General features: G+C 37.8%; 2 pseudogenes across 2 annotated transcripts; both read right to left on the reverse strand.

Moving 5' to 3' along the window:
- Nucleotides 1–4231: 4231 nt before the first annotated feature.
- On the reverse strand, nucleotides 4232–7484 carry LOC104607873 (disease resistance protein RPM1-like; annotated as a pseudogene). The gene is made up of 2 exons (XR_016078868.1): nucleotides 4768–7484; nucleotides 4232–4450 (listed from the first exon to the last, which is right to left on the reverse strand). The product of XR_016078868.1 is annotated as a disease resistance protein RPM1-like (transcript).
- A 9531-nt stretch (nucleotides 7485–17015) lies between these two features.
- Nucleotides 17016–23865, reverse strand: LOC104607874 (disease resistance protein RPM1-like; annotated as a pseudogene). Its single transcript, XR_016078869.1, has 4 exons — nucleotides 21175–23865; nucleotides 19955–21054; nucleotides 17423–17604; nucleotides 17016–17238 (listed from the first exon to the last, which is right to left on the reverse strand). The product of XR_016078869.1 is annotated as a disease resistance protein RPM1-like (transcript).
- Between the last annotated feature and the right edge of the window lie 1404 nt (nucleotides 23866–25269).

The following is a 25269-nucleotide window of genomic DNA, read 5'->3' on the forward strand; positions in this document are numbered from 1 at the left end:
TACTTTATCTAACTTATAAATGCAATGGTCTAATAGGGAACAAACTCCACCCATCCCATACATTAACTATAACACTTTGCTAAAGTATAACACTAATTTTGACCATTGATATCTCACTTCTATATGAAGGCTCAAATAGCCCTCTCATGCGATGACCAAAACTTTACCACAAAGGCAACAAATATCTGAAACTCGTAATTAACCTTTAGGACTACTTACCCTCCCAAACATGGCTGCGATGAAACTCTGACTTATGCTAATAATTTATAATATGATTGAACCCTAATTGTATTGCCCATAAAGAGCCTCACTTTCTTAAGGCACAACAAACATCGATCCTTGGGTGAGTAGAAAAATTGCATCTCTACGAAGTAATTCAAAGTTCCCTTTCTATGAACATGTTAATTATCTACTTATTTAGGATAACTCCTTTGCACCCAACAATATCTCAGATGTTGGAATAACATTGTTCGTTTTTCTCTGACGACATTCGTTAAGGTTCATTATACATGTATTAATACTTTATTGCGATAGCGTCCAACGAGCGTTCGATTCTAAAATACTTGAATTCTATTATTCCTGACGTTACCCAAAAACCTGCGAAGTCCCTTCTAATGACAATGGACACTTGCAATTTTTTCTTTCTTCTCAATGACATTTAACACTTGCACTGTGCCTCCAAACTAAGGGGCACGCACAATTTTCTTTTCTATAGTAGTTCGTAATTAAAAGCCGGTTACACTTGTAATGGTACCCGAATGTGATTAACTTCCAAAATACTTATGAAAAGTACTTATTTATGATGGAATGCACAAAACGACCAACTTTAAATGATTTGATTTTCAGTTGACATTTGCACTGATACAAGTTTTGGTAAAAATTCACAAACCATGTGACTTCCAAACTGCATTACACACAACTTTGATCCAGACTAAATCGAAAATTCTTGACGAGTGACAAAGTTCTCTTGAAAGTCATTGCGAAGGCTCTCTTATATGGAGCTCTAATATAATGGGAAAACTTTCCTCTATGTTTAAGTTCGCTATGCGTTAGAACCCGTACATAATACACCAAGGCCGATAACCCACTGGCACTGCGACAAAGGCACTAGCGCAAAATAAATCAAAGCACTTGGACATTGGCATTATACAAAAATTTCATCTATTCTTTTCATAAATGTGATTTACAAAATGAATGACTGCAAGTGTCCACATAAAAATCCAATCCTTCTTCATATCAACTATATTTTCTAAAGCCTTGCACATGCGCCTCAAAGTCCATCAAATCCTGCGCCTTCGCTTCGTACCGGCTACCACCTTTCGCTAGAGACCGCAACTCCTTCATGAGGGCCTATAACTTCTCAGTAGCTTTCGAGAGACTAGCCTTGACCACATTAACGCAAAGGTCACAAACCTAGCAACCCTCACTTAAGTGTTTCTCGATAGAAGACATTCTATTAAGATATAGGGGGGCTGAATGTTAAAGTAGCCAACTATTCATTTCGCTTGTTTCTTGATACAATGACTTCTCTCAAGAAACAGGGGGCTAAAGTATAAAAAATATTGAGCTATACCTTATGAAATGCTCCTATGATGTTTCCATCACTTACACTTTCAAAAAAACTCCGATGACACAGAGAGCAAATACAAGTCAACACAACACCCTATCGAAAAGACAAGAGGCTGAATCACAAAATGAAAACTCCCGATTCCCATCCAAGAACATTATTAAGTCGAATACCACAATGCTTATTGACAAGTTCATAAGACTGGGGCTACTAAACATACCCAAATAAAATTTTTTCACATGCAAAGTTTGCAGAGTATCTCACCAAGAACAGGATCAATCACCAAACTCAATGCGAAAATATTAGGATGCCACAACATCTACGATTCTCTTCCTCGCCCCATCGCAAAACCCCGAAGAAAACATGACGACAAAATGCTTATCAATAAGTTCCCACTTACTAATAAGTAGGTGGACTAATGTAGGTACATACTGGTTAATAAAACCATTAGAGTACAGAAGGTGTCAAACCAACACTATACAAACACGTGCGATGAATTCATAACCCATTACATGTTTACAATGAGTTCATCGCAGATTTGTGATTGTGATGAACTGATACTTAAAACGAGTCGTGATGAACTTCGGATGCGTGTAGAGTTGTGGTGAACCTGAGACCGTTACAGAACCGTAAAATCACAATAGATCGGGAATAAATGTCGATTACACGTGCATCTTTAAATTACTCATGCGAATTTAATGAAAGTACGCCCGCCAAAAGATGACGTCACCCGCACCACATCAGTATAATAGGATCGCATACGAAAATAATTTGAAAGGGATAGGATTCTCTAATAATAATACATTGATATTCAAACAAAAGGTAAGATTTCCTTTCCTAACAGAAAAGATCCTCTTTCCTAACAGGAAAGAACTTCTTCCTTGATAACCTTAACTTTGTCTCTATAAAAGGGGGGACTTTGGCCTAAGGTTTCTCACAATGGGGCAACTCCCCTCTCTCCTCTCTTCCCACACCCTCTTTCTTTCCCGTTGCTCTCTTTGAACATTCGAAGAATTGACCAACCGCCAAGAGTTCATGGTGAAAAGACCTAACTCTCCAGCTATTGCCTTTTAATCCACATTAGCTTTTTTGTCTTCTATCTAAAACATTCCTTTATTTATTGAGAGTAGACCTTTTGTTTTCCTTCAACCCATTCACTAAGGAACATAATATCTCCACCATTTTCCATCATTAACCTATGCAAGGAATCCAACTTTAATGTTAATTATCTATTACTCAATTTTTGTAACCATGATTTTATGTGCAATAAAATGTCAAAAGATACAAGCAATTTTCATTAGATTATTCATTCTACATGCAATCACATGGGCAAAAAAAATACATCATTGTAGACATTGATTTCACCAACCGATGGTGGTTCAGTTAGTAAATTTTCTGGCCGGTTGTAATAGAGATTTGAGATCAATTCCTCTATCATTAAGATTGTATTCACAGCTGATCTCTACTCGTTTTAGGCATGGAGGTGGGCTACTCGCATTGTGTAGCCCGATGAAGAAAAAAAGTCTTACATCCATTGACCATGCAGTAGGATGATCATTGAATTTCTTTTCTTTTTTTTTTTTTTTATTTGGTTCGTATTTAAAGGAATGGACAGGTCAGGTTTTGAAGATGGGACCTTACAGTCACAACAACCTTTTGGCATATTGGGGTTTAAGGTTAATTAGGCATAATTTAGTGTCTGTTTATGAGGGCATTCATGTAGTGGCTTATGGTTTTGCAAAGTGGGCATCATATGGAAAGCATAGAAGGTATGTTTGGTGATGAACCTGGAAAACCCCAATATACTTTTATTCAATTAAGACATCGACTTTCCGGTCCTTCTTCACAGTGGCTCAGTGAATGCAGCTCAATCAAAGATAAAGTCTTCCCAAATGGGACTTTAAAGGAATGGACTGGCATTGAAGATGAGACCTCACCACCACCAACTACCATAGCACAACTGTCAACATTGAGTGACAGAGCAGAATAAGTGGATTGACAGAATGGGCTTTGGGCTCGGGCCCAAATTGTAGGCCTGATTGTTGGGCTCCGGCTTGAAGAAAATCTGTTACTGACCCAAGCTTGGCCCCACCCGGCCTAGGAAGAGGTCTACCTCGGACATAACACATTAACACATTCCTATCAGTATGGGGTAAAAGTGTAATTGCACTCAATATTCAATTGACCGAAAAGACAAATAGGTAGCTGAATGGGTTGACGTGCCATTCACAAGAATAGTTACCCAACAGCCCAAGTTTCCTCTGGGTCAGTTGACTCAGATAACAGGTATTCTTATCCTTAGAATTAGGAATCAATTAAGGGCTCTACTAGACTGGGATAGGGCAAGGTTTTGGGCTATTTGAAGGCACAAATTTCCAAACGAAGTTAGAGTAGAAGAAGCATCTAGTAAGAATTTATTCTTACATAAAGAAGTTCAACTACAATGTGCTTTGATTTTCCTATTCAAAACTTAACAAATTACACTCACATTCTTGCAATCTTCTACTTAATGTTATTCCTATCTTATCGCCTACCCACCAATCCATTTGTTGAAAAATAGTAAGAAACCAACAAAACAATCAACAAATTATTCATTGGTTTATAAATAAAATCCATAGTTATATGTAACCGATAAAGTTCCCAGTAAGCGCATCACACCAAATAACAAAGTAAAACGAGCCCAAACACAATTAAACACAAAATTAAAGCATGCATATAGCAATGAATCATCAAATGCTAAAACAGTTCTCCGTATACCTAAACAAACCAACAAGAAATATTTAAACAAACAAATGCCAACGCCAAACCAAAGCTTTTCTTCCAAGCATGCCTCCCTCCAAGTCTCTCCACAAGTATTGGCATTGAAGCCTCCTCCCATTTGCCCTATCAAAACATCATGAAATCGAAAAACATAAGAAAATGGATTGTATTTAACCCAAGATTTTGACAACGTTATGTCCCTTCCAAAGTTAGTAATGTAGAAATGAAGTGGCAAGTGGCAACTAGGTGGTGTCAATGGACCAGGTATGGGTTGGGCTCAATTCAAATCAAAACCAGTTAGACCTAGACCGGGTTTGGACGGTCCAATATGTTGTGTTGAGTTGGACTGGTCCAAAATTTTGCAGGGCGCTACAAATTAAATTAAATTTGGGTAGCATAACCAGTTGGGGGATGCGACTTACCAAATAAATCATCCTTACCAGAGCGAGCTTAATTAACTGCAGTAGCATTTAATTCTAGTCAGAAACCCAATATCCGTCTTCAAAATGAAGAAAACGAACAATTGGGATGTGTGCAATTCTGTGATGGTCTTCGCCTTCAAGCCGTAGCCGTCTCTCAAAATCATTGGGCATACCAGCAATTGCAAGAATTACAAGGTTGTTGAGGAGTTCAATGCCTAATGGTGCCTCCTCTAGCTTTTCACAACCCACGATGTGGAGTTGGTCGAGTTGAGGCAGTGCTCCCTCCTCCACTGTTATCCTTTTGCATCCTTCTAAGTTTACCAGTTCTAGGTATGTAAGTCGTGGAAACCCTTTTGACCGAAAGCATAATTGTTCTCCATCATAGGCATGGCATATAATAAGCTGCACGAGGTTAGGCAAAGCTTGTAGGGCTTCAAGGGGATCATCCTTCATTCTAGACCACGATAATGACAACTTGGACAAACTATGCAAGGAAGGAATCCAGTGTGGTAACTTCTCTAAACGCCCTTTCAAGTATAAGCGCTGAAGAGGAGGAGGAGGAGGAGAAGATAGAGCTTCTAGGTCAAGAATCTCCCCCTCTTCTCTTGCAACCACATTCAAAGAGCGGAGATATCTCATTTTCTCAATGGATGAGCATAGATCTACTCCATCATCTCTTTTTAAGTTAGCAATCCCCAATCGTCTCATTTGTGTCGATCTCCCAAGCCCTCTAATTAGGTCATTATTGCTACTGTGTACTACAAATACGTAACAGAGCTTTTGAAGGGATACCAAATCTCCAATTCTGCTCGGTGCTTTAAATCCAACAAACTTAGAAAATAAAGATTCAGCCGCATCATACAGATAGCGATAAACAAGAAGATGTCGTAATTTATGGAGGTTGAGGATCCCAACAGGCAGTGCAGAAACATAGGTATCTTTAAGATCCAAGGTCTCAAGGTTCTGGAGCTTCTTGATAGAATCCGGAATCTCTTTGACCTTGGTGCTCCTCAAGCTTAAATACCTTAAATGGAAGAAATTGGTGAATTCCTCCAATGGGGCACCTCTCAAATCCAATACCTTGAGCAACTTGGGCCTAGAAAAAAAAAATGCACTTCTAAATGTGTTAGATAATGTATCCACCCTAAACATGAACAGAGAACGAAGGTGGATGAAGCTCTCTGCTTCCTGTGCAATTATAATTTTTTCGCAACCATTATGAATTGATAGGCGCCTGATTCTTTTATCTACCATTATTGTATCTTTCGCATCACCAGCAACAACTATGGATCCAAAATTCTGGTCCCTTGCTTTTGAAATAATGATTTCTCGGATGAGGTCATGGACTCGACATGTATCAACTCGTCCATCAGCAGTTATTCCTTCTATTTGGAAGAGTCTCCTATTAAGGAGCTCAAAGAAATAGCTCTCTCCAATCTCCTCTAAGCTCTTTATTCCTTGTTTTATTTGGATAAACCCTTCAGCCGTCCACATCCTAATCAATCTCATGGGCTCAATCAATTCATCCTCAGGGAAAAACCTCAAATACAAGAAGCATGACTTTAGATGGTAGGGGAGATCCTCGTAGCTAAGGGACAATACATTCATGGCACTCCTTAATTTTTCATTGTCTACAAACTCATAGACAAGGTTGTTATATATGGTTTCCCATTCTACTTTAGTCTTTTGCTTTGTTGATAGAACACCAGCGATTGCTGTAATTGCTAGTGGCAATCCTTCACACTTGCTCAAGATATTTTGAGAAAGCCCCTCCAATTCTAGAGGGCAGCTGTTCTTAATGTTTGACCGAAAGGTCTTGTTGCAAAACAGAGTCCAAGACTCCTCATCAGACAGGGGATGTAGATTGTAGATATCAGGGTCAGATTTGATGATGCAAGATGAAGCTATATTTTTGAAACGTGTGGTGATCAATACTCGGCTGCCACAATTACTATCAGGGAAGACATATTGAACAGATTCCCATGCATTACATACCTCTTCCCCTTAAGAAACTCCAACAATTTCTGCTTAAGTTGAACATCGTTCATGGCCTCGACTGCCTGTGGAATTGCTTCCTTGTTGTATTGATCAAAGAGTTGCCTCATCATGTTGATCAACAGCTCCTCAATCTTAAATGATTGTGAAAATGTAATCCAAGCACGCAATTGGAAGTGTATTTTCACCCTCTGATCATCGTGCACTTTCTTGACAAGAGTTGTTTTGCCTACACCGCCCATACCAACCACCGATATTACTCCAAGGCTTGATTCACCCTCCACTAGCCATTCAATTATTTTGTTTTTGTGCTTGTCAATCCCCACGAGCTCTGCTTCCTCGATCAGAAGAGCATCTCCTCGACGGTCATGCCACATACTAGCAGGTGCAATCTGATCCATGCTACTATGTAATTCGTATCGCTTTCTCCTCTCAGATACACCATGGAGTCGGGCTTTAATCTCTTGTATCTGAGTGGCCAGTGAATGGCGTGTCTTAAAGTTCTTGATGAAGCGGCTGATCTTGTGAATATAGCTGATGATGAATCCATGTGATTGATGTTCTCCTTGTTCTGCAAAGCGAAGCATGAACTCATCAAGAACATCTTCCATGTCATAAGCCACATCTCTCACTTGCTTCACCCATGATTTTACACTTTCGTCAGTCTCGCTCTTTACATCTGCATCTTTTAGAAATGCTTGCATGCTTTCCAATTCAGCAACCATGTCCATTCTTTTTAATTTTACATTAATTCGTTTTTTCTTTTTTCTTTTATATATATTTAGTCATTTCCACTATTAACAATCGCATTTTTTCATTTATCACACGGTATGATATTAGAGACACATCCAAAATTTTTGGGGTAAACTATAACCTTGACCCCTTCCCTTTGTACAAACGTCATGAACCTAACAGAAATTGATGAAATACCCAAATTACCCGTAAATGAAAAGATTTGATTTTCCATTGACACAACCCCCGCCCCCGAAAAAAAATTCACTTATGCCATCTTTGGAAACCCCTAAAAGCATTTCCACCTTACAGCCATCAATCTAAATTTCGGATGAACCAATGTATATTGGATTAATTTATGCTACTAAAGATACATATATGCAGCATGTATGTTAAATTTTAGCACAAATTGGGCCTGGTTGAACAGATCAGGCTTTTGACCTTGGGTTTTGTCTGAGCTTGGTCTGAGGCCCAATTCTTAGGGTTGGGCCTGAGTTGAAATTTAAAATCTAAATCATCAATATATTTAAATGTCTTCTTATCCGTTTGAATTATGAATTGAATCACATGTATTTAAAATCGATCTACAGATACTTAAATCTAAAATTTTCATTTCTCCCACATTGTAATTATAGGCTGTGAACCAGGCCTGGCCTGGACTTATATTTGGGCCTATACTAAAGCTCTTAGCATGGGTTATAAGCCCGGCCTAGCCCATGACCACCCGTACATCAAAATCTCCTTGTTATAAAAGTCGAACTTATCAAAACGATGGTTACCATCAGATATATGGACTTTGGTGCTACAGAAAAGGAAAAAAAAAATTGTCACCAAGAAATTTTAATATATCAACCATGCTAGCAATATTTAAACAGAGGATAATTCATGGAAGTAATAAAATTTAACAAGTGGGATGTGTTCAATCCTGTTGCCTGATCTCAAATTTATTTCGTATACCAAAAATGTAAGTCCACTGAACTTCAATTCTGTGCCTTTGACATTTCACAACCAAAGATGTATATTTTCTCAAGTTGAGGCCGTGTTCCCTTTGTTAGACAGTTTATGTATGCCCTTAGCTTCAATCTGATTTGATGTACTTGTTATTTAGTGGAAATAAATAAAGTGCATGTTTGATTCATGTTGTTTGGTTTAATTCTGTGTAAAACCCTAAAACTGGACATTTATAGAGATTCTTGTTAGTTTTAAATGTTCACAGCCGTTGGATAAGTCTGGGGAGATTTATCCTGCCAAGGCTGATACTGGTGTGCCACCAAGTGTTGGGATGGCCTGTCTCAGCCACCAGAGTAGGACCCGAGGCACATGCAGTATGGGATTACTTGAATCCTTGAACCGGACTAGATTTCCAGTCTTGCCCTGGACCTTGGAGATAGATGGGCAAAACTGGAAAGTTACACCTGACCCCTAGACTCGATTATGACACTTCACTAGGTGCTAGATCAGGCTGTCTTTGATATACCAATCAGTGAGATCCTTAGAGGGGATCAAAACCTGGGTATGTTGGGGCAGTTTGAGAATTCATCTGAGTGGGTGGTCATAGCGACAGAATCAGCCACTTTGTCGGACAAAGGGTAATGATCGGGAATGCACTCTCTCTGATGGAAACCAAACTGCCGGCAGTTGATTTCAATCGTTGGAATTTTGTTTTGCAAAATTAATATACTTATATTTACATATATGTACGGTTTCAAAATGTTTGCAAATGGTTTTAATTCCCGGGATCCATATGAGAGGGAAGTGCGGCACTGTTCCTTTCAGCCGAGGGAGAGGTCCTCTCTTGTCGGGCAGTGCTTGATCATTAAGGGCTGAGAGGTTAAGTGTAAGACCATTTAGGATAATACCTGATGGGCTAATCTTGCACCTGCCCACAGTCCCTGGGCTTTTATAAGATGGCTTGGCCCAGGGACCACTTAATGTAAGTGTTGGGCCCATAGGGTCCATATGATGGACTCAAGGGGTTCATTGAGTTTTTCAGTGAATTCGGCTGGGCCTTGTATCAAAGGCTGGGCCGAACCCATGTGGCTGGTGTGTAGATCAATGCTTGGGTCCCATGCCATACAAAGAAGCCCAACTGGGCAGCAGATTAGAAAGTAATTAGACACTGAACACTTAATGGGCCAAAAGCCCATTTCGAGGTGGGCTGATATGATCACCCATCCATGGAGCGAATTTGAGATTGAAGTTAGTAAAAGGATTGGGGCTTTAGCCTTATCCACTCTTAGAGACCAAATTCAAGTTAGATTTGAATCTGGTAACCTCCTGATAAGATCAGGAGTAAGCTGACTCCATCTGCATAAAGGATTAAGATTATCCCCTATCCAAATACTGATTTGGATTGGGATAACTCCTAAAAAGGAGGTTTCTTAATCAAGAAGAAAGGAGGAGAAAAACTAACTAACAGAGAGAGAAAAACAATAGATTTCGAACCAAGAAAAATCGCAAGAAAGGTTCCTGCGAATTGAGATCAGATCTCATACTCTCCAGAAAAAGAGAAAAGTAGTTCAGCCTTTTCGTTTTTGGAGCTCTCCTCCTGCCGCCGCCATCTGCTTTTTCAAGATTAGATCTTTGCAGAAAAGAAAGTCAAGAATTTTGTTCTTGACATCAGTCTTGCAAGAAAGACTGGAAAAGATTCAGTGTTTAGTACTTCCAGAGGATTATTGTGAAGGATCCAGTGTGTAGGACGCACCCTGCTGGTTCTGTTCCATCGACAGCTGTGTCATCTTCAGCAGGAACGGATCTTGGAGCATTCTTTGGGCGTGAACACCAACTTTGGGAGATACTGCTTCTCCGGATCAGGTATATTCCTCGCATTTATTTTTGGGTGCAGATCTGGTTTGATTATGGTTCAAGTAGGATCCTTGAATATTATATTCTAAATTTAGGGATTATGATTCCCAGTTGGGAGAAGGTAGGAAATTTTTTGAAATTCGCCCACCCATTCCGCAACCTTTATGGCGTCCATTGGATGGATCCTACCATTCTTTCACCCTTCACTACTGTCACCACTTCTTTTTGCATTACCCTAGCTAGGGGTGTCAATTGGACTGGATTTGGTCCAATTTGATCCAGTCCAATGCGAATCCATTACAAATGGATCAGGTCCAATCTAATCCAATGAATATTTTAGACCATTTTGGATCAGTCCAATTTAAAGTCTGGATTGTCCAATCTGTTCAAATTCATTTTAATTTAGATTGATTTCAACCTAAACCTGATTCATTGATGCCTATATTCTTATCTTATATCAATGGACCACATATTAACTTAATCAAACCCAATCCAACATAACTTTATTATGGATGGACCAGGTCCAATCTAATCTAATAAATATTTTGGATTGGATTAATAGTCCAATCCAATATGCCTTGTTGGTCCGTCCAAATTTATTTTGGACTGGACGGGATCCAGTCCAAAACCGATCCATTGACACCCTTTAACCCTAGCTATCAACAACAGAATTTAGTGGGCATGGTTAAAGAAAATAGAATTGAATTTGCTGGCACCTTCAACATTACTGTTTTCATTGGTAACTTAATTATCTGATTTATCAATTTAAAGAAAATATAATTGAATACAAATAGACCATATTGTACAACAATAGTGAAACCAACCCTCACCCAAATGATAGATGAGAACTAGCCCACTTCTACTCTTCCCTAATATACAACTAGACCCAATATAGACAACTAACTTAAATATTGGGGGATATATGCTTAATTATATCAAGGCCTTCTATTGACTCCCTCTTGTGCTAGAGTATCAGTAGGAGTATTTTCCAATCAAGGAACGCAGTTGAAACTTGCATTAAATCTAGCAACCATGGCTCTAGCCTCCTTGTCTCCTTCATATGATCATGTAGATTCTTCCTACAACTCCATTTTTAAACCAACTGATGATTATCTTTTGGTTCCTTCCACTTGTAAATTTCTTATCTCAATGAATTTCCCGGTCTTAAATCTTGTAGAATAGATAGTAGCTCTACCCATGTCAAATCCCCCAAACCAGTAGAACTTGAATACACATTACTAGTACCTCCCTTTTTATTCATATATGATTAGTCTTGCAATTTACAATAAGATTAATGGCATCCATCTTTCAAGAACCAAAACCACCAAAGGGAGCTTTAAATGACATTTATATAAATACCACTAAAAAATTGAGCTAAACACTATTAAAATAATAGATTTGGCCACTGATGCTTTTTCCTATACAAATAAAGTCTCATCATTTTAGTTTGAGTGACACTAATATGTGATGTGAGAATACACATCTCTTATTAATTTGTATTGATCAATCGAAAATCATTTCCGGTAGAAACAGCAGCAATGCCAAACAGAACCTTTGTTATTATAGGTTGTGGTTCGGCCCATTAAATTGAACATGTACTTGTATATCTGTTTTTCGGATTGCTCAATTCGAAGAGCATGAAACTGAATCGTAATCATGGCAGTGACTTAGGTTGTGTTTGGCACCTCAGATGTTTCTTTAAGTAGAAAAGGGCACGCAATGGCCCACTTTTACGAATGCAAGGAGTTTGAAATTTGTTTGGTTTGTCATTCTTAGAGAATTAGGTAGACCTACTTTTTTTGGTTTTTAGTTTTTTTTTTTTGTTTTTTAAATAGTTGGAACTCATGTGACATACATGATTTTTTAACCGAATTGCAAATTAGAGTTAATGGGCTTTTAAAGAGCTCTAAATACTTATAAACACCTTACCACAAAATATCATCACAAATATCCCCCATTTAACCCTTTATCACACTAAGATTTTAATTTGGGCTATCTCATTGGCCAAGTTATTCATTTCTTAAATGCCCTTGATCATACCATTTATAGACCAATCAAACCCCACCAAATGTTCCAAGAGACCAATACCTCTAGAAACCCCATTGTCAACACCTGATTTTTGCTTAATTCGTCATCGAAACCCCAATTTACTCCGAACACCTGTTCAGAATGTTCTGAACCTTCTGAAGCACCTAAATCCCTCCCCCTCCCAAACACTTCCATCAAACCTAGGACCTCCTAAAATATCTACCATTGAAATTTCAACTCAAGATTCCCCACCGTTTATTCTTTTATTAAATCAGATTCCCTTTCAAACTTTCTCGTTAGCCTAAAGCACCCACAACCCAAATCTCCTTCATCATAACACCTTTGAATCAATTAGACCATACAATTTAACCCTAGACACACCAAAACATCTACCCATAAATTTTCAACCTAAAATCCCCCCATTTTTTCCATCATCAAACAAATATTCCATTTCGAATGCTCTAATGTACCCAAATTTCTATGACTTTGGCCCTTAAAAACCAATCAGATGTTTCTATCAGATCCTAGATACCCTAAAAACCCTACCTACAATTGGGCCAATCTGACCATACCAATCTACCCATAATTTTCAAAAACACCACCCTACCAATTTTCAACAAAAAAATTCTCTCATTTTCCCCTCCATCACACCAAGACTCTATTTCAAAGTTGATAAATTAATTGAATAATTAGATTATAATTTGCCCTCCATATAAAAAGATTCCATTTTGGCCTTTTTTTTAACCCAAAATACCCACCATTAGATTAGAATTTTGTTTTGAACTCCTTAGACCCAAATTGACTAAAATATCCACCGAGCTTACCAAAATACCAAAAATAAATAATTAAATAAATACCATAATTAATTATTGTATTTTTTAACGATATTTTTATTAATTACAGTATTTTTTAATTATTTAATTAATAAATAGTATTTACAAAAATACTGTTAACTAATTAATAGTATTTAATTAACATTATTTTGATATAATTAATTAGTAATTCATTAATTAATAATATTTTTATTAATTATAGTATTTATTTAATTATTTAACAATATTAGATGTATTTTTTGTAACAATATTTTTTGTTAATTATGGTATTTAATTAAGTAAATACCATAATTGATTAATAAATACTATTAAATAATGTATCGCTAATATCGTTAATTAATTAAATAAGTATCGTAAAATAATGTTAATTATTACTGATGATTAATTAAATAATTCATTATCAGAGAGGAAGAAGGCAATGATTAGGTGACTTCATGAGGGAGTAAGAAAGGCTAACATGAAGTGTCTAAGAGTTCTCGGTTAGGGTATAGGAGAAAGCTCAGGCCATGACATGGCATGTTTCTACTTTAATATATACTAGTAAAAGTGCGCACTCGTTGAACCTAGCAATATCAAATGATGATGATTAAGACATTAATTCATTTTTTCTTTATATTTTAGCCATTTCTATCTTTACTAACGATAATTCTTATTTTTTCAAACATATTTTTGTTTAATATGAAGAATATATAATATTAATGCATGTTCAAAATTTTCTATAAAATTCATAAAAAATTCTATATTTTTTATTTTTTATTTTTTATTATTTATTTTGTGAGATAATAAAAATTACATATTTACCAAGAGGAAATGCAATTCCAATATTTTGTTTGAATATTGGTTATTAATATTGTAGTCAAATCAATTATTTATATATATCATTTATATATAATATATGTTGTTTATTATTTATTTATAAATATATTATTTATATTGCATTTTTGTAAGTTTCTTATATGGAGCAAGGTAGGGCTCTAATTTTATAGAGAAAATTGTCAACCCTATAATTCTAATAATTTTCTATAACTAATTAACTAATAGTAAATTAAATAAGAATAAATTACAATATCCTATGATAATTTCCCAAAATTATTGAAATTGTTGTTGATTAGAAAAAATGTATAGTAAATTAGGTGGCACATTTCTACTTTAGTATATATACTAGCGGGGACCCATGCAATGCACGAGCTTTGTTAAGGGAAAGGTAAAGAATAAAACACATGAGAGTAGACAATTATTTTATATAATTAGTTATATTTTATATACTACTTATAATAATATTTTACAATACAAAAATAACGATAATTAATTTCAGCTAGGTTGTCCATCAAACTAGTGAAATCAACCAATACGACACAACTCGAAACAAGTTAGTCAGTTTTCTAGTATTTTTGGTGGGTTTCACTTTCATAATTTCCCAAACTAACCAAGTTGGGTCAATTTCGGTTTAGCCATTTGTGTATATATATATATATATTTTATATTGTAAATTTAATTTTTTTTAGTTTAAATCTTTTAAACCAACCAACCGAACTGAAAATTGACCCAAACCAATATAACCCAAGTAGGCTAGCTCTCACTAGTGGTTGGTTGGTTTTGGGGTGACCGACTCCCCAACCCAGTTAGGTCAATTTGGTTGGCCAAACAACCTAAAACTGAATTGAACCAATCCATGTATACTCCTAATTTTATCTAAACTAATAGTTTAATCTCCAATAATTATTGAAATTTTTATTAAATAACAAAAAATATAATAAATATAAATTTTAGTATATATAAATATATAATAAATTTTAAAATTATTATTAATAAATATCAATGTTTTGAAAGTTATTTTCTAGAATTAATAGAGAGAGAGAGAGAGAGAGAGAGATTGGGCTACACAAGAAGGGGGTAGCCATCCCCCAACCCAACCCCCCAAACCCTGGTGGCAATGGGATTTGAACTTGGGTCTCCACTGCCGCAAAGCAACAACCGCACCAACTTATATCTGAAATTTTTATAACCGTGTTAGTGTATGACACCGGTACCAAACAATGTCCCTAATATTTTCTTTCTAATAGTTTTGTAGATCTCTCTTTCCCTGTATCTTTTAATCAATAATCCTGTGAATGTAATATCAAGGATTGATGATGCTTTGAACAGATGCATTGCACCTCCTCACAGCTATATCAAAGTAAATGTATATGGCTATAATGAACCGAACTCTGCTGGGTTGGAATTGTGCTTCAGGCTGAGTTTGGAAGGAGTACAAATGCAAATATTTAAAGTGCAAAACCTTATATTTTGTATTATTTAGTATGCATTTACGCTGTACGTATTTATATTTGTACTCTTTTTAAACTGAGCCTCGGGATCACACCAAAGCCCATTTGTTTTCAAGGGCAACTTTTGTAGAATATCTTTTTCACCATGATTTTAAGTGCAACCAAATGTCAAACATACAAGCAGTTTTCATCAGGAGATTATTCATTCTCCATGCAACCACATAGGCAAAAAAGGAATGACCATCTTGATCAATTGGAGACATCTTTGCAGACGTCGACACTGATTTCACCGATTGATGGTGGTTCAGCTGGCGGATTGTAGTAGAGACTTGAGGTCAATTCCACTGCCATTAAGGTTGGGGTTATATAGAATCTGCTACGGATGCTGATGTGTATATGGAACACTGACATGTTTACTAGTGATTGGTTACTGCACGCTTGGTTCACATGCTTGTATTCATAGCAGATCCCTGTTCGTTTTGGGCATGGAGCGAGGTGGGCTACCCCATTGTGTATAGCTCCGTGAAGATCCTAACTATTTAGTATGTCGATTATTAAATTTTTTATCGTTAAGATGGGGTGGGAAATGAAAGTTCAATTGATAAAGGGAGGTATCCGTGCATGAGTTCTGTATTTGCTTTGTTGGGATATTAGGGTTTAAAGCTTGTTAGACATTACTAAAAGGAATAGACCCACTTTGGAGATGGGACCTCACAGTCGAGTTCACATCTCCTTCCCACATGGAGCCACCCCACAATGCCCCACAGCACATTCCTATCGTGTATTGGGAAATTCTCTCAAAGATAATATCATCGGTTCTGATACTGTCATTAAGAGATGTTCTCAATATACGGTGGGGATGTGCTGTGGGGTGTTGTGGGGTGGCCCCGAGTGAGAAAAAGATTTGATCTCCTCACAGTCACAGCAACCTGCTGGCATATTGGGGTTTTAAAGTTAATTAGGCATAATTTAGTACTTGTTTGGGAGGGTATTTATGTAGTGGCTTCTGGTTTTGCAAGGTGGGCAGGCCTTATATGGAAAGCATAGAAGGTATATTTGGTGATGAACCTGGAAAGCCCCAATTTTCATTCACTTATGAAATTGACTTTCTGGTTAAGCTAGCTAGTTTTTGTAGCAGCTTCTTCACAGTGGCTCATGGATGCAGCTCCTCCCAAATGAGCCTTCAAAGGAATGGACTGGCATTGGAGATGGGACCTCTCACACACACAAACCCACATCTACCCATTCAAATTTGACTCAATAGGTTTTATTCGACTCACTGACTCACTTAGCGTTATGAATCAATTAGAGGCTCTAGTAGACTGGGCTTGGGCTAGAGCAAGCTTTTGGACCCACAAATTTCTAGACAAAGTTAGAGCAGAAGCTCTTCTAACATAAAGAATTTCAACTACATTGGACTCTGGTTTAGGCCCATTCAGAATTTAGTATATTACACTCATATTCTTATAATCTTTTACTTAATTTTATTTCTATTTATAGCCTATCTATCAATCCACATGTTGCAAAATGGTAAGAAGGCAACAAAACAATCAACAAATTATTCATCGGGCTTATAAATAAAATCCATATATAATTAGGCAACTAATAAAGTTTCCAATAAAAACACTACACCAAATAACAAAATAAAGCATATCCAAACAAAAGTTGAAAAGCACAATTAAACACAAAATTAAAACATAAAACAGTTCTCCATAAAAGCCCCCCAATAAAAATATTTGAACAAACAAACGCCAACCAAGTTTTCTTCAAGCATGCTTCCCTCCAAATCTCGCCCGCGACGAGTATTTGCGTCAAAGCCTCCCATATGCCTATCAATCATCATGAAATGGAAAACATGAGAAAATGGATTGAATTCAACATAAGATTTTGATAACCTAATGTCCTTTTTCACAAGTGATATCTTTTCATATCACTAATAAAATATATAAACTCACAACCACTTAATTTCTCCATATGAGCCCCATATATTTTTTTACTGGTGTGAGGTATTACCATTGATTTCACAGCCCACTGAACAGAGATCGCGCGTTCAGCTAATCCCAATTCATCAATGGACGGGTCTGGGTTGGGCTCACTCTAAATCAATGGAGGAAGCTTCCTTCAATTGTGACACGCATGCTCAATGGACAAATACCATCCCCGCTCCGTTTCCGATTCCCAGAGTTTTGGGTTTCCTGGAAACCCACCCAAACTCCGATCAGTGGTAATGATAAAATCAAAACCGATTTCCATTTTTAATGTAAGCTTCTATTTTATAAATAATAAAGGGTTCGACTATGATATGGGAAAGATATGATATCCGAAAAACAATTGACCAATAAATTGGAATCATAAACGTGATAGCAAATAAAGTGTTATTTATCAAAATTCATGGGTGGATTTTGATTGGACAAAATTCTTTCCATACCATATCTTTTCCCCATTATAGATTTTCCCCTTTTTAAAAATCTATGCATTGACTAATTAAGAAAAAAACATATAAATAAAGCAACTAAACTAATATTAAATAGGGTAATTTCTTAAACTACCCTTATATGGTTTAGCTAATTGACTAAGTATACATTTTCTGTTTGACTATTGTCTAACACTACTCCTGTTGTTTCTGACCAAGGTTCAAAGTATCATTACATATCAGCCTGTATCGGCCGATATGTATCGTTCCGGGACCCTTCCGATATGCCCCTACAGTGGGTGTATCAGGGGCCTGATCGGTTCAGGGGATGGAGGAGTCTTAGACCGGCTCCCCTGAACCAATTTTGAAAAAAAAAAATTAGAAAAACGAGTATGGAAACGTCCAATACGCCGGTATCAATGTTTTTAACCTTGTTTCCGACAATTGACTAGTTTTACCTTACTGTTAACATCCGTTAACATTTCCTCAAAACCGTACACATGTGACCATGTGACGTTTAAAAAACCCTAATATTGCCCCCATCCCCTTCCTCTTGACCGGCACCCCTTCCTCCTTTGACCCTTCTCTCTTCCCTCTATCTTCTTCCAACCTTCTCCGTCACCAGATAAGCGGGAGCAACCAAAATGATGGCTCTTCAGCAATAGTTACTTCTTTCGAGGGGTGTTGGCAGTGGCGCTGGAATGCTGAGATTGCCGATGTCCGTTTTTGGAGCTGCTTAGGTAGTGCTGATTCCTCCGATTCCCAACTCTTCGTCGACCGATCCCGCAGTGATGTTGTCAATGCTTCTTTAAATCTCCAAATCCCATAAAAGTTCCTCAAAAACCCTACTTGAATGATTCTTCCCAGTTTTCATTAAGCATTGACAACCTGGTTACTATCAACGATTCTTTGGCCTCGTCAGAAGCCTTTCAACGATTCCACCACCACCGCCAATTACCTTAATTTTTTTTTTTTCATTCACCCATTACCTAATTCTAACTCAAAGCAAAAAACAGCCAGAGATTTTGTGAGGTTCGTCATTGGCTTTGATTTGACGACTTCCATTAAGGCTCACTGCCGGCTCTATTTGGTGTCACGAGGTTGAAGAAGGTGAGCAAGGCCGTTACTCTATAGTTCTCATGGCAAAAATAAAATGTGAATATGGATTTGACAGGTATACTCCATATTCTACAATGCATTTCAACCTCCAATGATGCTATGTGAGGCGTGTTTCATAACCCAGTGCAACGTTTCATTGCATCCTCGTAAGCCACTGGGAGGAGGCTTTTGGGAGCGAGGCAGTGTTCGATGGAAACGATCAAGGCATGAAATTGAATGGCCATGTTTGAGCAGAAGTCGTGATAGATTGTGGAAGATATGCTGCGGAAGATGAAGCTACTGCCATAGAAGTAAACCATGAGAGGGAGCTTGATGGAGGGAGGTGTGAGTCGTGTTTTAAAAGTGAAAGGCGCACAAAAAGCAACAGGTTCCAAATGCGCCTGAGGCATAAAGGCGCAAGGCGAAGCGTACACCTTTTTAAAAAAGCACACAAAATAAAAAAAAAAAAACTAAGAAAATAGAAAAAAAACATGTAGAAATTCTAAGAAATCAGGAAAATATCAAAAAACCAAGTGGGGGAAGAAAGAAGCAAAGAAAAAACTAAAAAGAAAAAAAAGAAAGGGATCGATTCCTGTTTTCAAATTCAAACTAATATTTGCTACTGGTAAAAAAATATTGTGTAACAATGGGGTGGAGCCCCTGTTTTAGTGTGAAACAGACAAGGAAAGAAGAAGAAGAAGAAGGAGGAGGGGGCGGAGCCCCTGTTTTACTGTAAAAATATTTCAGAAGAAGAAAGACAATGAAAAAAAAAGCAAGAGCAGGCGGAGCCCCTGTTTTTCTGTGCACAAGAAGAAGAACTGAAGAAGGAGGAGGAGAAGAAGAAGAAGAAGGGGACGGAGCCCCTGTTTTACCGTAAAAATATTTCAGAAGAAGAAAGACAATGAAAAAAAAAACAAGAGCAGGCGGAACCCCTGTTTTTCTGTGAACAAGAAGAAGAACTGAAGAAGGAGGAGGAGAAGAAGAAGGGGGCAGGCGGAACCTGTTTTCAGTGTAAAAAAAGAAGAAACAAATACCTGATGCTGATTGCTGAAAGCCTGAACGTTGCAGTTGATCGTCCGACTGAGAGATGGCCTCTGATAGAACTTCGAAGGTGGCTGTTCGATTGAGAGATGGCCTGAACTTGTTGATCCAAGAAGAACGTGGGGGCTGAGGGCTCAAGACTTCGACTGATACTGGAAGTCTGAGAAGCCTTGCATGGCAAGTTTTTTTCTCTCGAGAGGGTGGTGACTTTCTTTCATATTTGTATATCATATCCCAACCATTTTGACACATAAAAGAAATAATGTATACATGTACGATTATAATCTATCTATAAAAGTCAATTTAAAAACAAATAAAAGAACAGGCGCACGCCTGGACCGCCTGGCGCCTGGTCTGAGGCGCACGCCTTAGGTGTAGAGGCAAGCGCCTTACTAAAGTGTAGCCGCCTTGACCCATGCGAGGCGCCAGCTCTCGAAAATGCCTCGCCTTGCGCCTCAGGTGTGCCTTTTAAAACACTGGGTGTGAGAGGAGGGGGTCAGAATATTCTAACCCAAGTTTTGTTGACGGTGTTATTTTTCTTCTTTGAATTTTAGAATGTAGAGGCTTCTGTTCAAGGGCTATGGGTTCTCCTAATCTCTTGTTCGAGCCAATCAGACGCCAAACCAGCAGCATTTCCACCATCCTCTGGTCTGCAACACTCATTCACTCTTCTGCTTCATGTAGATCGTGTCGATGTCAACACAAAATTTCGGTGCACTGGCGGTTCAGGTGGTATTGGTTGGTTTCCATCAATGATGACTACCGCTAAACAGTAAGAGTAGTTTAAGAAATTTATCCTATTAAATAATGATATAAATGAATATAAAGATGTAAGATTAGTCGAGCCCAACAAAATAATAAGCAGATTAAATAGCTTAGAAGAGGGGAAGAAGGGATAATTGGCCTGATTTTTACTAGGGATTTCCTAGTAGATCTCAAGTCTCAACCTGCCTGCACATATGTCATCACCCAAGAATGAGATATAACAAAAGGGAAAGAAGAAAAAGTAGAGCACACGATACCCGAGTTGCTGCTTCAGAGACATTAATTCCTACAAGCAATTTCTGGTACAAAAATAAATGAGAGACTCAACCTGATCAAGTGCCGGTTAATTATGGTCAGATCAATGGAATGGACTATTTTGATTCTGCAAATTAAAGGCAATAAATAAATAAATAATAATGTACACAGCACCCAGCAGTGTGCTACTTACCAAATTAGAGTTTGCAGTAGCATTTAATCCTAGTAATAAACCCAATCTCCATCTTCACAGTGAGCAAATTCAACAAGTGGGATGTGTGCAATTCTGTGATGATCTTCGCCTTGAAGACGTATTCTTCTCTCAAATTCATTTGGCATATCACTAATTCCAAGAATGTTAAGGTTGGTGAGGAGTTCAATGCCTAATGGTGCCTCCTCTAGCTTTGTACAATTAACGATACATAGATTAATATTCTGGAGTTGAGGTAATGCTCCTCCCTCAACTATCACCCTTCTGCATCCCTCTAATCTCTCAATGTTTTAGAAACTGAAGTCTCTGAAACCCTCCTGACCGAAAATATAATTGTTCTCCCTCGTAAGCATGTTCATTAAGAACAAGTGCCGTCAATTTAGGCAATTCTTGTAGGGCTTCAGGTGGATCATCCTTCATTCTACAATACATTAAATACAGCATAGACAAATTATATAATGAAGGAATCCAGTGCGGTAACTTCTCTAAACGGCCCACCAAGTTTAAACGTTGAAGAGAAAAAGGAGAAGATAGAGATTGTAGGTCAAGAATCTCCCCCTCTTCTCTTGCAATCACTAACAAAGAGCGGAGATATCTCATTTTCTCAAAGGATGAGCATAGATCTACTCCATCACCTCTTTTTAACTTGGTAATCCCCAATCGTCTCAATTGTGTCAATCACCCAAGCCCTCTAATTAGGTCACTACTATTGTCTACTTCTACGTAGCAGAGCTTTTGAAGGGATACCAAATCTCCAATTTTGCTCGGTGCTTTACATCCTAGGTAATTAAATATATAATGATTTTAATCAAAGTTGTAAGGGTAATAAACAAGAAGGTGTCGTAGTTTATAGAGGTTGAGGATCCCAACAGGCAACTCGGATACATAGGTTTTTTTAAGATCCAAGGTCTCAAGATTCTGGAGCTTCTTCATAGAATCTGGATTCTCTTTGATCTTGGTGTTCCTCACGCTTAAATACCTTAAATGGAAGCAATTGGTGAATTCCTCTGGAAATTCCTCCAATGGGGCACCTCTCAAATCCAATACCTTGAGCAACTTGGGCCTAGAAAAAAAAAATGCACTTCTAAATGTGTTAGATAATGTATCCACCCTAAACATGAACAGAGAACGAAGGTGGATGAAGCTCTCTGCTTCCTGTGCAATTATAATTTTTTCGCAACCATTATGAATTGATAGGCGCCTGATTCTTTTATCTACCATTATTGTATCTTTCGCATCACCAGCAACAACTATGGATCCAAAATTCTGGTCCCTTGCTTTTGAAATAATGATTTCTCGGATGAGGTCATGGACTCGACATGTATCAACTCGTCCATCAGCAGTTATTCCTTCTATTTGGAAGAGTCTCCTATTAAGGAGCTCAAAGAAATAGCTCTCTCCAATCTCCTCTAAGCTCTTTATTCCTTGTTTTATTTGGATAAACCCTTCAGCCATCCACATCCTAATCAATCTCATGGGCTCAATCAATTCATCCTCGGGGAAAAAACTCAAATACAATAAACATGACTTCAGATGGTAGAGGACATCATTGTAACTGAGAGAGACAATACATTCATGGTGCTCCTTAAATTTTCATTGTTTTCAAAACTCATAGCTAAGGCTGTTATGTATTGCTTCCCATTCTGCTTTGTTGATAGAACACCAGTGATTGCTGTAATTGCCAGTGGCAGTCCTCCACACTTGCTCAAGATATTTTGAGAAAGCCCCACCAATTCTAGAGGGCAGATGTTCTTAGTGTTTGACCGGAAGGTCTTGTTGCAAAACAGGGTCCAAGACTCCTCATCAGACAGGGGTTGTAGATTGTAGATATGAGGGTCAGATTTGATGAAGCTATATTTTCGAAACGTGTGGTGATAATTACTCGGCTGCCACAATTACTATCAGGAAAGACATATTGAACAAATTCCCATGCATTTATGTTCCAGATGTCATCAAGAACAATTACATACCTCTTCCCCTTGACAAACTCTAACAGTTTCTGCTTAAGTTGAGCATCGTTCATGGCCTCGATTGCCTGCGGAATTGCTTCGTTGTTGTATAGATCATAGAGTTGCCTCATCATGTTGATCAGCAGCTCCTCAATCTTAAATGTTTGCGAAAATGTAATCCAAGCAAGAATTGATCTTTACCTTTTGATCATCATACACTCTTGACAAGAGTTGTCTTGCCCACTCCGCCCATACCAATCACCGATATTACTCCAACGCTTGATTCACCCTCCACTAGTCATTTGATAAGATCCTTTTTGGGTTTGTCAATCCCCACGAGCTCTGCTTCCTCGATCAGAAGAGCATCTCCTCGACGGTCATGCCACATACTAGCAGGTGCAATCTGATCCATGCTACTATGTAATTCGTATCGCTTTCTCCTCTCAGATACACCATGGAGTCGGGCTTTAATCTCTTGTATCTGAGTGGCCAGTGAATGGCGTGTCTGGAAGTTCTTGATGAAGCGGATGATCTTGTGAATATAGCTGATGATGAATCCATGTGATTGATGTTCTCCTTGTTCTGCAAAGCGAAGCATGAACGGATAACTTTTCCTTCGAAAGAATTTTGATTGAATGGCTCAATGTCTTTTCTTTCTGATTTCATTGAATATATAGCTGAATATACAGTAATTTAAGGCCCGATTTACACTGATTTACAGAGATTTAAGGTTGATTTATCTCTACCTACAGCTATACAATCTACTTACGGAAAGATAATATGAATACAAAATAAATAGGCTGTACAAAATAAATGTTTGCTTTATATGGTGTTTGCTTTATATGGCAACATCCCCCCTCAAATTGATGCTGGCTGATCAAGAAGCATCAATTTGCCAATAAGAAATTTATGGCGATGTCAAGTAAGAGACTTGGTAAACACATCGGCAATTTGCAAAGCTGTAGAAACATGTGGAAGAGAAATAACTTGAGTATTTACAGCATCTCGAATATAATGGTAGTCAACTTCAATGTGCTTGGTGCGCTCATGGTAGATTGGATTAGTAGCAATTTGAATAGCACTGGTATTATCTGCATGTAGCGGAGTGGGATTAGATTGAGGAAACCCAATCTCAATCAACAATCATCGAAGCCAAGTAATCTCAAAGCAGACAACAGACATAGCCCGATATTCAGATTCAGTAGAAGATTTAGAGACCCAATCTTGTTTCTTACTCTTCCACGATATCAAGGAATCCCCAAGAAACATACACCAACCTGTAACAAAGCGACGAGTATTTGGGCAACCAGTCCAGTCGGCATCGCTAAAAGCACTAAGGCATAGAGAAGACCCAGTGGGAAAAAATAAACCACGACATGGAGTACCCCGAAGATATCTTATGATGCGACGAACTGCAACCAAGTGAAGATGACGGGGAGAGTGCATAAATTGACTAACTTGCTGGACAGCAAAGGAGATGTCAGGTCTAGTAATAGTCAGGTAGTTTAAGCTGCCCACTAATTGTCGATACAAAGATGGATCAGAAAGTAGTTCTCCCTCATCCGAGTGGTACTTGACATTCACTTCGAGTGGTACAGGTGTAATCCCCCATACATCACTATGAATAATATCAAAGCATTTATCTGCACGACTACCGGGAAGAGGAAAAGGAAGAATTTTACTTTTTCCCAATTTACAAGTTGAACAATCAAAAGAAAGGCTTGAAATTTTATCATTATTGCCTAATAAACCAGAATTCAACAAATAAGACAATATAGTAGAATTGAGGTGTCCCAAACGTTTATGCCACACCTCATTTTTATTACTAACAACAGAACATGCAAAAGAAACATTACTAGGAATGGAAATGTGCAGAGGAAATAAACGTCTGACTTTAGGCCCCTTCGCGATCACCGTCCCCAATTCCTGATCCTACACACAACAACCATTACGAGAAAAATGGACATTATAGTTATTTTCTACTAATTGGCCAACTGAAAGAAGATTATCAGAAAGTCCAGGTGATATAAGAGCATTGTTGAAAACTAGAGTAATATCACCAACACCAGTAATGGGCAAATGATTTCCATTAGCAACTTGAATATTTTCTGAACCATGATAGGACCAG

The sequence above is a fragment of the Nelumbo nucifera genome, chromosome 7, assembly GCF_055504915.1.
Source record: "Nelumbo nucifera cultivar China Antique chromosome 7, China Antique-T2T, whole genome shotgun sequence".
In the NCBI taxonomy this organism is placed as follows: Eukaryota; Viridiplantae; Streptophyta; class Magnoliopsida; order Proteales; family Nelumbonaceae; genus Nelumbo; species Nelumbo nucifera.